Source organism: Sinocyclocheilus grahami, unplaced genomic scaffold (assembly GCF_001515645.1).
Source record: "Sinocyclocheilus grahami isolate Dianchi unplaced genomic scaffold, SAMN03320097.WGS_v1.1 scaffold154.1, whole genome shotgun sequence".
NCBI lineage: Eukaryota > Metazoa > Chordata > Actinopteri > Cypriniformes > Cyprinidae > Sinocyclocheilus > Sinocyclocheilus grahami.
The window spans coordinates 210,855-225,277 of record NW_015505333.1 but is presented as its reverse complement, the minus strand read 5'-3'; positions in this window follow the sequence as shown (position 1 = coordinate 225,277).

Here is a 14,423-nt window from a genome sequence, read left to right as displayed (position 1 = left end):
TCTCGAAGACCAGAGGCGGCGGAGGGGGAGAGGTCGTCACCCGGGACCTGGCTCGCGTCTTCCGATGCGTGTTCCGAATTAGTGTGTCAGATTGGTCGAGACGCTACAGAAAATAAAGTGTTACCACATTTTAATCTAATATACAAAATAATTTAAACAAGACGAGTGTACCTATAAAACAGCAAAAAGAAAAAGAAAGAGAGAGAACCTGTGGTGACATTCTGATCATGTGAAGTGACTGATAAGAGACTGCATAAGAGACTCTCCATCTCTCAGGAGGGACTGTACAGCATAGGAAGTTAAATAATATGTTACATAAACACAGCATAATTATAATATAGCCAGCCGTATTAGAAAAATGTTGTCATCTGATAATTAAAAAAAACAGATAACACAATACAAGTAAAATAATACAGTTTCAAAAAAATCTAATACAATCATTAATTCATTCATTCATGTATGAAAATATGTGAATCAATATTTACGGATAAAATACAACCATTATGACCCAAACACAAAAGTGTCACACAGCTTAAGGTTTATCTAATATAAGAAAGACCTTGACATTTTATTTTACATTTAGACATGAAGACCAATTATATTTAGTGGTCATACTATTAGACATCATATAAATAACCACAGCAGCACAGTCATACATAATTCAAGAGTTGCTCGGTTTGTGACAACACTAACCTTCACTTGGGTTAATTAAGTATCTGTTTCACATTCATGTTCTAATGCTCTAGGTGACATTTTCCCAATCCTAAAGAAAATAAAAAAAAATTGCACTGTTGTTCTTTCACTTGGAGCTAAATGTCGTCTTGAAAAAAAAGATCTACTATTGTTGTTTTGTCACTTTTTAAAAGAAATGTTGAAGCTAAAAGGCCAGAAGAACCATGATTTAGCTGAATCTGTGCCTTTATAGCTTTCTCTGTCAATTAAAGGCAGAACATCGTTCTCTCTCGTTGCTCATTCTTTGATGAACTCCATAACTGGTAATGTTTTCAAGCAAATGTCAAGGGTTTGTGTGGGTCAGAATCAGGCCTGAGTAAAAGGTATTCAAGGCATCTGTATTAGTCTGTCTTAGTGCTTGTATGTATGTGTATATATATATATATATATATATATATATATATATATATATATATATATATATACAGTATATAATAAATCTATTACACAAACGATTACATTTGGACACTAATACATACAATTCTGGTGCATGGATAACATCTTAAATGTGAATACATTTATGTATGCATATATTTAAAGGCACACAAATGCTTACAAATCCACAGAATTCATAGTTTCCAATAAATAAGGCTGAATCTGTGCCTTTATAGCTTTCTCTGTCAATTAAAGGCAGAACATCGTTCTCTCTCGTTGCTCATTCTTTGATGAACTCCATAACTGGTAATGTTTTCAAGCAAATGTCAAGGGTTTGTGTGGGTCAGAATCAGGCCTGAGTAAAAGGTATTCAAGGCATCTGTATTAGTCTGTCTTAGTGCTTGTATGTATGTGTGTATATATATATATATATATATATATATATATATATATATATATATATATATATATATACAGTATATAATAAATCTATTACACAAACGATTACATTTGGACACTAATACATACAATTCTGGTGCATGGATAACATCTTAAATGTGAATACATTTATGTATGCATATATTTAAAGGCACACAAATGCTTACAAATCCACAGAATTCATAGTTTCCAATAAATAAGACAATAAATGAGACAGATTTATAACTCAAAAACTTAATTTGACATGATAACTTCATCCTGTTATGTATGATCTTTTAGTCCTGTCTATATTTCATGTATAAATATATTTGCCATTAAAATATTGTTTCTCAAAATGTGGTCACACCTACGACTGCTCAGCGAAATATAACAAAATCCAGTCATTTCAAAGGACTCCGTGCAGTCGGGAGTTTTGTGTGAGGGTGAAAAAGTTCCCTAAGCAGATTTGGCTCTTGTTCAGGATGGTCACAGGAATGTAGCGAGTTGACAACAGAAATCTGCTTGGTTTGAAAGTAGCTTCTGTGTGAGCAGTGCTTCATGTGTCTCTAAATATATATATATATATATATATATATATATATATATACAGTATATAATAAATCTATTACACAAACGATTACATTTGGACACTAATACATACAATTCTGGTGCATGGATAACATCTTAAATGTGAATACATTTATGTATGCATATATTTAAAGGCACACAAATGCTTACAAATCCACAGAATTCATAGTTTCCAATAAATAAGACAATAAATGAGACAGATTTATAACTCAAAAACTTAATTTGACATTATAACTTCATCCTGTTATGTATGATCTTTTAGTCCTGTCTATATTTCATGTATAAATATATTTGCCATTAAAATATTGTTTCTCAAAATGTGGTCACACCTACGACTGCTCAGCGAAATATAACAAAATCCAGTCATTTCAACAGGAATCCGTGCAGTCGGGAGTTTTGTGTGAGGGTGAAAAAGTTCCCTAAGCAGATTTGGCTCTTGTTCAGGATGGTCACAGGAATGTAGCGAGTTGACAACAGAAATCTGCTTGGTTTGAAAGTAGCTTCTGTGTGAGCAGTGCTTCATGTGTCGCTACACTATTAACAACGGAATGGACCTTTTTTGCCTTCGAAATTTAGACAGTGTGGCTGCACTTTCAGGCATAGTTTCTCCATAGAGTTTTTTATTAATGCCAAAAGACCGACTTTAAAGAACTGGTTCTTGCTAACAGCATCCACTCCTCTAGGGAGGCTTTCCATGCATCCATCTGTCAATCTACCTGATTTAACAGTTAGGGTTATGGGTCACCCAACAATGTCTAACTAAGTGGATCATTACCAATTTTAAGCATCATACATGTTAGTATGCACCAACTGTTCTACAACATCATTTGAGGGCATGACCTTTGACTGCACCCTAAATATACAAGCATGAACACCAATTATATTGTTGTCTTGTATATAAAAAATCCATTCAACACAATGTGAGGTGCAAACCCATGAGAATTAAGTTCAACACACATCAGCAGGCCTGCAGGGCACAACCACACTTGACTAACAGAGAAAATCATATGAGACCTGTGTTGAAAACACAATGGCATGATGCTGCTCCACCACCAGAATATTTTTATTCTCTTCACAGTTTGCCATCATCACTAGATGTGATTATCACCACTGTAAAATCTCTTAACCTTAAATAAAACATGCAAACTGATTCCCTTTAAAAACAAAAAGGTGAAAATTATAATTTGGGTAAATTAAAATAGACAAAGTAGAAATTACGGGTCTCACTCCTACTTCAAGTTAACTTAATCATATAGGTAAAATGTATTTATTTCAAGTATATATAAATCTGATAGCAAAGAATCATTGATTTTGCTTAACTTTGGACTTAGCTCAGATCTATTCAATAATAATGCTACAGCATATATTTGCGTATATAACAGATATTATGAGTCAAGTTTCTATACGTCAACCAAGAATAATAAAATTATTTATGTGCAAAGGCTTATGGGTATTCTTCACAGCTTCAATTTTTTTACTTGAGCACTTTTAGTTTCATTTTTATTTAAGTAATGTCCATTTAGAACCGTTTGATTGATTTTAAATAACAGCTTTAGGGTTTGCAGTCTAACAGTAATATAAGAATAGACAAAAATTTTGTTTAAATTAATTCAACAAATTTGATTAATTTGACATGATTATTTTACAGTGTAAGACTGTAAAGCATTAACTTCCTCACAGACATACATTATCAAGTAATTTGAGTTGATTGAAACACACAACATAATTCAATCTGCCAGTCGTCTTCCTATTACACCTCACCTGCGCAGCCATACAGCTAGTCTCTTTTAATTATCATCAAAAACCATTTCTTGTTACATGTTTTCAATAAGTGGAAGGAATTTAAACCATTTCCACTGAGCCACATAAACCGACATGCCACGCACGTGTGACAGGTAAGAGAGAAAGAGAGAAGTTCAGAGTGGAAACATATCAATAAAAACTCCAATGATACATTATTAACACGGGCTGCTTTGCAGTGTCAGACTGACGCTGTCCATCTCCAACTTTCCTTGGAGAATCAATTAGGAGATAAACAGCATTGTGTCTTTGGCTATGGGAGACTGCTCTGGCTGTCCATCCAGTTTTCCTGGGGCAAGGAAAATGAACAACAGAGTAGCATCCATTAGGAATAGAGACAAGTATAAGTGTTTGTTTGTGTAGCGGTTTGGTGGGGGAGGGTTTGAGGCTAAAAGTGTTGCAGGGTTTGAGTGCAGGTGATGCTGACATGTTAAGTCTTCTGGTGTGCTTCTTTAGTAAACTAGCATTTATAATTGCTGTCATACTCTACATTAACATCAAATAACCAAACAAACGGAGAATGTTTACATTATGACATATGCAGAAATGCATCATGGTTGAGAAAACCAATTAGAAAATTCTTAGTCGTTTTAAAATGAGGATGAACACTGCACATTCTATATTAAAGTGCCAAATTGCTACATTGCTTGCCAACTGTAAACCTCCTACATTAAGAATAATGAGCTATATTACTTGCCAGTAAAACTGTGGCCAACAAAGATATCTAGAGATGTAACTTTTCATATATAATTGTAATGACAGTTATAACACACTGTAATATTTACCTATTCATGATTACAAAGAGTACATGCATTATAACACATTATAAAACAAAACTTTATAGTGTTGAAATGCATTCATTAAATGTATAACATTAATGGTTTATTGAGTTATTGAGTATTACAATGTATTATAAACAATTACAATGATAAAAACAATGATGAAAAATAAGCTAAATTAAAATTGGAGCTAAATTAAATTGGAGCTGTTGAATTAACACATGAATGCATGCAATTAATTTTAAATGTTTAGCACACAATTTTTTATTGCAATATATATATATATATATATATGTGTGTGTGTGTGTGTCTGTGTGTGTGTGTGTGTGTGTGTGTGTGTGTGTGTGTGTGTGTGTGTGTGTGTGTGTTAACTATTTTAACATTAAATTTGGACATTTTATCCACAACCTGTTTGATTTCTAAACAATATTTGGAATTGGGTGGAACCTTTTACAGTGTATCAAATGTCATTACAATGATACAAAAACACACAACAGCGCCTGAACTTGGAAAAGCATACTAGTTTACTATTTTTACATATGGGTAAGGGGGCATGCTTTTTTAAATCTTTTTTTAAAATCCATTATGCTAAATGAATGCATTAAATTGGCAGCCCAAATTATAACGCATTAAGAACGTCTTTATAATACATTACGCATACAGGCTTCACAGAAGGTCAAGTAATTCCATCTTCTGAGTACTGTTTAAAGAAAAGCATACATATTTCTGAATCATTCTTTTTCTTTTCATTTTATTTTTTATTTTTAATGGACACAATGCCTTGCTGTGTTTCTTTCATCATTGTCCTCTCTAATGACTCAACGACCAATTTTGTACAGCTCTGTCGAAGCTTTAATAGATGAAAAATGAAATAGAGTCTGTGTGACTTTTAATGAGCATTTGCCTGTTACTCCCCTTGTTATCTGATAATTAGCATATATTAATGTTCAGAGCCACATATCCTACTAAGTACGTATATATTTGATCAGAGCTTTAAATAACTGCCAATCAAAACACAGAAATATGAGGCCTGAGAAGGAAATGCACATGAGAAACAATTTAATAGCCACGGGAGAAAAACTCATTTACAATGGTAATAAGCATCTTCATCTTCTACCCTCTAAATCAAATGAACGGCTCTCTCAATAAACGTAAGTTATATGGGTAAAGGGCACATAGGGCATCTGAAGCCAATTGTAAACTACAAGACTGAAACTACTTTATTTGCCCTTATGTTTAAAGCTGATTATTTCATGACAAAAAAAGCCCCAGAATTTCACCAGCTCGCAGCATTTGCACATCAGCGATGCTCTTCTTAGTATGCACACTTGTTAGACACACTGTAATGAGTCGCAAACTCCACAATAAATTTTAAACTGAAATGTGACCCACTGGTAATCAGCAGGGACAAGGCCAGAATTGTTTGAGTGGGCCTACATAAAACTGGGTGGGCAAAGTGCAGCGTATGAAACTGCAAACTAGCACAATGTTTATGTGTTTCTTCCTCAAAGGACGCATGTATTTAGCGAATCAAACACTATGTTCCTATGCTAATATGATGTTTAAAACACACTTGGCTCAGTTTTTTTTTCTCCAATCTATAAATCCATCACCCTCAGGAGGTCTAGCTTCATTTGTAGACGGTCCAGATTCAATGCTAAGACTTAGTTTCAATTGGGATATACTGTTTAAATTGATCTCATTGATATTTGTTTTGCTATTTTCAAATTCAACTTCACAAATGCACGCATTTTACTATTATGTCCTTAATATAAGTAAACATAGCATAAACACCGTCCCCATGTTAAAGTGAGCATCAGTGAACATCATCCAAACCGTAAGAGAGCAATAGAACATCAGAAAAGGGTGAGGCACTGGTAAGTGGGAACAACACACACACACAAAAAAACCTTCAAACTGCTCCCTATGTAAACAATATGTCAGTCATTGCCTCTTTGTCATCGTTTTTTCCAGTTCACCCTTTTGCTTTCCTGACCAGTGCAAAAACAGTGCCAAGACCGTTCTCTTTGTTATTTGTTGTCAAAAACACTTGCGTAACTTTCATATGTGCATTACTCAGTCTTTGTGAGAAAACATTTTGGGATTGTAACTATGAGAATGGACAAAAAAAATTAAGTCTTCAAATCTGTGTAGACAGCAAGCTTAAGCCAATTTTGGGACAAAACATGCATCTTATTCACTAACACTCATAATCCAGTTTAACCCACCACTCTCTGCACTGATTTAGCCAGTTATTGTCATTTTTTAGCAGCATAAACACCGTCCCCATGTTAAAGTGAGCATCAGTGAACATCATCCAAACCGTAAGAGAGCAATAGAACATCAGAAAAGGGTGAGGCACTGGTAAGTGGGAACAACACACACACACAAAAAAACCTTCAAACTGCTCCCTATGTAAACAATATGTCAGTCATTGCCTCTTTGTCATCGTTTTTTCCAGTTCACCCTTTTGCTTTCCTGACCAGTGCAAAAACAGTGCCAAGACCGTTCTCTTTGTTATTTGTTGTCAAAAACACTTGCGTAACTTTCATATGTGCATTACTCAGTCTTTGTGAGAAAACATTTTGGGATTGTAACTATGAGAATGGACAAAAAAAATTAAGTCTTCAAATCTGTGTAGACAGCAAGCTTAAGCCAATTTTTGGGACAAAACATGCATCTTATTCACTAACACTCATAATCCAGTTTAACCCACCACTCTCTGCACTGATTTAGCCAGTTATTGTCATTTTTTAGTATCTTTCAGTGTAAATTAGGCTTATTTTTAATTTTGGCATTTCATTTAAAGTAGAAATAATGTATGTGTGTATATTTTCTGGCTATCAGCAAAAATCCATCCAATGATGATCAAATAATGGAGAAGAGCATTATAACGTGACATAAATCTAGATGCACTCTGTAGTCGCAGTAATGTATTCGGAGTAATGTATTCCCCTTAAGCCTTGCTCACACTAGACTTGACTGCACTCTATTGAGTGCCATTCATAGACATGCAAACATGGGAGACTGAAGAACGCAAGATCATGTGAAGAAGTTTTGCATTCTGCTGTGAACAAGTTAACGCTGACCTGCCAGTTCCAGCTAACAAATTTGCATGACTAGAAGACCTGACCAACCGACAAACTAAAGGTCAGCTTGAACTCTTGACTGAACTCAAAGAACACAAAGATACAATGGTATATTTTCGTATTTTGAATTTGTTATCATTTATTAAAATCTGAAGTGTTTTCATTCTTTGCCAATCTAGTGTGATCTAGGGCTATAGTATGCTGCATCCTAGCCAGAAAGATGGGAAATTGCACCATACAAATATTGCATCTATCATAAACATTCTAAAAATTGTGCAATTTTGGGTTGCAGTCATGCAGTACAGCTAATGCTATTGTATGAAGAACCAGCCGCACAGTCTGCCTTGGCTTTTACATCTGACTGGGTTAATATTGTACAATCTGACAAGTAAACAATCGTAAAGGACAGGGGAGAAAACGTATAGGTTCCACAGGGTTTTACGTTAGAGCAACTAACATGGAAACAATGACACCGGCTTCCCCACCCCCTCGTGTCGTGCTCGAGCGATGTGAAGCTCTTTGTCGTGACTTGGTTTCGTAAGAACAATATTCTGGGAGCAGCTGTCAGATCTTGGGCCACGGAGGTTTGGTTACAGGGTGGCTGAATGTTCCAGCAGGTCAGTTCTGAGGGGGATTTGATGGGTGGTCACACGGTGGGATTCACATCCGCGCAACACCCACAGCATTTTCTGTTCCCCTATCATTCCCAATTCTACGCCCAGCAGAATCCAGTAGGGGCCCTGTGCTCTTCTTTTGTGCTGATGTCATTTACAGACGCTGCCTCTCAGCGTGGCTAACGTTCAGCAGTGACGGAGAAATCAGACCCCATGAAGAGGGATTACTTCTCACATTATTGTCCATGCTATAATGCTGGAGATGGGTGTCTGTTATCTACACAACGGCCGCATTTCACCCTGACAGGGACGCCTGGACTCCTTTCATTGTTTTCGCTGTGGAGCGCAACACGACCCCAAATGAGAATGCTAAAAGAAGTGTATCCAAACAGGAGGCACCATCTTTGAGCCACACTGGCTGATCTGATGTTGGTGCTATGACACCCACTGCTATCCCGACATTTCTGCATCACGGTTTAGCTATGCTGAAGTAACTTGTAATAGCTGGTAAATGGAAATTCAATAATCATTGACTTAACCTCTACTCTTGGCTATAAATGCCCAATTAAAACACTATTACGACTAAGCAATACTAATGATGAGTGTTTATTCAAGCTTGCAAAGGCATTCAACATTTTGGATAGAACCATAGCCTCTTGCTCGTCCACCGTAGAAAATGCAAATATTCATTCATTGGTTGCACTATGAAATGTGTTATTTTTGTATTTCCAAAAGTTAGATTTTTCAATGTACAGTAAATTTGTAAATTAATGTAAATGAATACTCTTTTTATCAGCATATGCGTGAGATGCAAAACTGTGATGCTGCAGTTGCTAGCACTAGTTGAGCATGTTGTTCAGTTTAATTTGACATTTTAAGCTTTGTGCTAAATGATGTGAAGCAACAAAGTGCTTTGTTGACAGTCTGGATGTGAATATTTCCACAAATATTCACATTAGTTCCACAAAGTTCCACAAATATATTCACTATTATTATTCTTATTATTTTTACTATTTAAAACCATTGTAAAGGAGTTAACACAATTCTGGCTTATGAAAAAAACACAACAATACATTAGATGGTAACACTTTACAGTAAAGTGTGCCATTTAACATTAGTTAATGCATTAACATTAACTAACAATGAGCAATACATTTGTTGCAGTATTTATTCCTTTTTGGGTCACACATTAATTTAAGGTCCAATTCTCACTATTAACTAGATAATGACTAAAAATTTTGCCTCAATAAACTCCTAATTTGCTGATGGTAATATCATTTTCGCGAGGTGTTTGGAAGGGCAGACGGAGATACCACCGTGGGAGAGCAACTCTACCATTTGCAGCAGGGTACCATGTCGATTGCCGAATACTCGCTGAAGTTCAGAACTCTCGCAGCAGCAAGTTGATGGAATGAGAGATCGCTGCTGACTACTTACAGAGAGGGGCTGGAGCCCCAGCTTCGGTTACAGCTCGCTGCATATGATGATTCATTTGGATTGGAAAAATTAATTCAATTGTCCGTCCGGTGTTCAAACTGCATGCAGTCCTGTTTAGCAGCAACACCAGTCCCCTTGGGGAAAAATCTATTCACTGTCGCTTCCTGAACAGAAGGCCATGGAGGACTACATCAAGGAGGCGCTGGGTCAAGGTTACATCCGTCCATCTAACTCCCCTGCTGCATCAAGTTTCTTCTTTGTGGTCAAGAAGGACGGAGGCTTGAGGCCCTGTATAGATTACCGAGCATTAAACAATATCACCATCAAATTCCGATATCCTCTTCCCCTCGTCCCTAACGCCCTGGAAAATCTCAGAGGTGCGACCGTTTTCACCAAGTTGGACCTCCGCAGTGCCTACAGCCTCATCCGGATACGTGAGGGGGATGAATGGAAGACTGCCTTTGTGACCCCTACTGGCCACTACGAGTATCTGGTCATGCCCTATGGACTTGCTCACGCCCCCTCCGTATTCCAGGATTTTATGCATGAGGTGCTCCGGGAGTTTCTCCATCGATTCGTTATTGTCTACATAGATGACATCCTCATCTACTCCCGGAGCCAGGCCGAACATCGCCAGCACATTGCGGAGGTCCTCCAATGCCTGAGAGAGGTTCCTCAAGGCTGAAAAGTGCACCTTCCACCAACCCACGGTGCAGTTCCTGGGGTATAACATTGATCGTACCGGTATCCAGATGGACGAGTGGAAGGTGGAAGTTATAACCTCCTGGCCAGAACCCACCACTATTAAGAAGCTCCAACGATTCCTTGGATTTGCCAACTTTTACCGTCGCTTCATTCTCAGTAAGATCACCAGCCCCCTCACCAACTTACTCCGAGAACTTCCAGTGTGTGCTCGGGTTCCAGCCTCCACTGTTCCCCTGGTCCGTGGAGCCTTCTGATGTTCCGGCGGTGGATTACTGGTTCCGGGAAAGCGAGAGGGTCTGGGACGCTGCTCACCACCATCTCCAATGGACAGTGCGCAGGAAGAAGACAACCGCGTACCTTCGAAGAGCTGAAACACCTACCTATCAACCAGGACAGAAGGTATGGCTGTCGACTCGGGACATCAGACTGCGCCTGCCCTGTAAAAAGCTCAGTTCCAGATTTGTTGGCCCTTTCACCATCCTGGAACAAGTCAACCCGGTCACCTACAAACTCCAACTCCCCTCACAGTACAGAATTCATCCCACATTTCACGTATCACTGATGAAACCTCACCATGAAACTGTCTCTCTCCCCACAGAGCCTGGCCAGACGGAGGAACCCCCTCTTCCCTTCATCCTGGATGAAGGATCCGTCTAGCAGGTGAAGGAAATTCTGCGGTCCCTGCGCCATGGTGGTCAGCTGGAATACCTCGTGGACTGTGAAGGATATGGACCCGAGGAACACTCATGGGTACCTAGGACCGATATATTGGACCCCGCCTTAATGTCTGAGTTCCATGCGAACCCTACCCCAGTACTATCTGTGACCCAATAAACCTATTTGATTTATGCTAACCTGTTGCGTCAGACCTCTTCGGTTACAAGGATAACGGGGATCTAAACTATGGTCATGCAGAATAAGACATTAATGTGTGCTTTATAAGTACTAATAAATAGCCAATATGCCAGTAATATGCATGCTAGTTAATAGTGAGATTTGGTTCTCACCAATGTCTTAACAATGTTCATTGTTAGATCAGGTTCATTAAATAATATTAATAGATGCAACTTTTCATTTTAATAATGTTATTAAATATTAAATTTACTAAATATTAACTAAGACTACTAAACTAAATGCTTTTAAAGTATTTTTTAATTTGAAGGTCATGTTAACTAATGTAGTTTCTATAACTAATATTAACTCATGTAAAGTGTGACAAAGAGGAGACATTTGATTGTGCCTGAAATGGGATTGTAATGAGTTTTTTTCTATGGAAAATATGATGGCTGACACATAACATAGAGACCAACTGTAATCTTTTTGGAATACTTGTCACTTAAATGTTATAAACATATACTGTAGACTGAAGCCAAAATGCTACCATTTGTTACTTTGTTTGCTTGTTTTCATTTGCACAATATAACAAGGAGGCTGGGGACAGGCTAAAAATGCATTCAAAAAATAAATAAATAAATAAAAGTTATTTTGTGTTTGTGTGTCTATGTATAGTGAAAGTTGGCACCAGTTATTTATCATCAGCTATTTATTTATTTAAAAATAGCACTAGTTTTACAATTATTCTATATCTATTTGTACAATTATTCGATATGTGCATCTTGGGAAAGTTGCTCTCGGCAACCTCAAGGTTCCCATGGTGATGAGATGTCAGCGAGTGTCAGTACAACCTTGAACCTTGGAAAAGCGGTCGACACTATATATGTTACATTCCCTTGGTGACAATTTAAAAGAATTGCACAGCTGACATCACTTGTTTTAGAAGACGCACATGTGAGTCTTTGACCTCCTGTAATGTGGGAATTGTACCACTGCAAGTGTTTAGTGGTTCACAGGTGAGGGATTCACAGCGGGACGAGTGCAGGGGAAAAGACATTTCCGCTTGTTTCTACGATACATCTGTAGTCATTCAGAGCTTATCACTAAAGCAGATGATGCAGGAACATCTGCATTGTATGTCATTTAATGATGAATAAACATATTTTCTTTTTAAAGAAACTTTTTTTTGCAGTCATGAATGAGTTGTAGTATTTAGGTCAAATCACTCAGCCAGACATTATTACAGACATCAGACAGCAACCAATCATTATTGCCTCCATTTTGAAATGTGTCAAGCCACATGACTGGGGTGGATGTGACAGATGCAACTGATGAAACCCTTTGTTGGATTGCATATTTTTCCATACCAGGTGGGAAGTAAATAAATAATGGTAACACTTTATAATAACTTTCATTTATAAATCATTAACAAACATTATATAATGCTTAACAGATCATTAGGTAATATATATTCACATAGCTAGAAATATGAGATAATGTTCTTGTTAATGTTTACTAATGAACTTACTAAACATTGTCTAATGATTAACATATGATTATTTAATGTAAATTGAAATGCTTACAAATGTCAGTAAACTTTCAGTTCATATGATTTTCCTTTGTTGGTCTTTGTTTGTTGTGTAGACCTCTATTTACACATCTTAACAAATAATCTATTAATTATTTGTTCATGTTTTTGCAATACCCAATCTAAAGTGGAAACTGTTCATCATTTGCAAATGTTTATAAACGTTTACTAAGCATTAATACCTTTATGAGCAGTCCTCTCGATAGCAAAAAGTGTCCCAAAAGACCTGAATTTACCCTATTCACACATTTTTACTAAACATGTATTAATCATTTGTTCATGTTTTTGCAGTACCGAATCTAAAGTTTAAACTATTCATCATTTGTAAATGTTTATAAATTATTACTAATAATTTAGTATCTTTATGTGCATTGGACGTTTAGCTAATGTAACAAGGTTTGTGTAAAGGGTGGCTGGTTAAGTTTAGCTAATGCACTCACATTAGTATACTACTCTTCAGTATATCATTAAACAGGAAAGCTATTCCTTGATTCATAAATAAATAGGGGAATCAAATAGGAAACAATATAATATAAACAGATTGAACCATGTTTCCTTATAATAATCAATCTGACCCCTGTACACTGTTGACCCTTTAACCAACCCTTAAACCTACCCATACCACCAAACCTGTCCCTAACCTTACCCATATCACACCTCTGTAGCAGCAAAAGTGTTGTGCATTAACACACGCTTTTAATCATTTTATAACATCTGTTAAAATCATTTGTAGATTTTTAATAAGTGCTTGATCATATGGAATTGAAGGTTAAATGACATTTGTTAGCATTACATGAAATAATGATTTGTTTGAACATTATCTAATGTTTAATAAGTGTATTAGCAAACATTAACAAGCACATTATCTCATGTTTCTAACTCTTTGAATATATATCCAATTCAATTCAAGTTTTATTTGTATAGCGCTTTTTACGATACAAATTGTTGCAAAGCAATTTTACAGCAAATTAAGTTTCTACAATATTTAGTGGTAGCTTATCAGTGGTGACGGTCAGTTAATGTACATATGGCAGAAATGTACGGAAAAATCAATTAAAGACGTAATCAAACAGACGATGTACACTATTAACAGCAATTATTATATGATGCAATCAAACTTATAGCAAAATTTGGTAGTCTGTATGTTGTTTCAGGGTTGGCATCATCTGAGGTTCTCTGAGGGGTTGGCATCATCTCTTCTCAGGTGTTCTGGATTCAGACTGAAGCTTGTGTAAATCCTAGTCCTAGGGATGTCAATCCCATGGCAAAAACAGAGAAACAAATAGAGACATAATTAGTGTAGCTGCTGTTCCAACCAAGCAAAACTGATTTGTTTAACCCAAGCTAAAGAATAATAATGTGCATTTGATCACACTCCATATTTTACTGGTGATAATTGAGATGACTCCCCATTTAAATGAACAAAGTGGTAGCGATCGGACAGGTAGGATCTAAACCATATTAA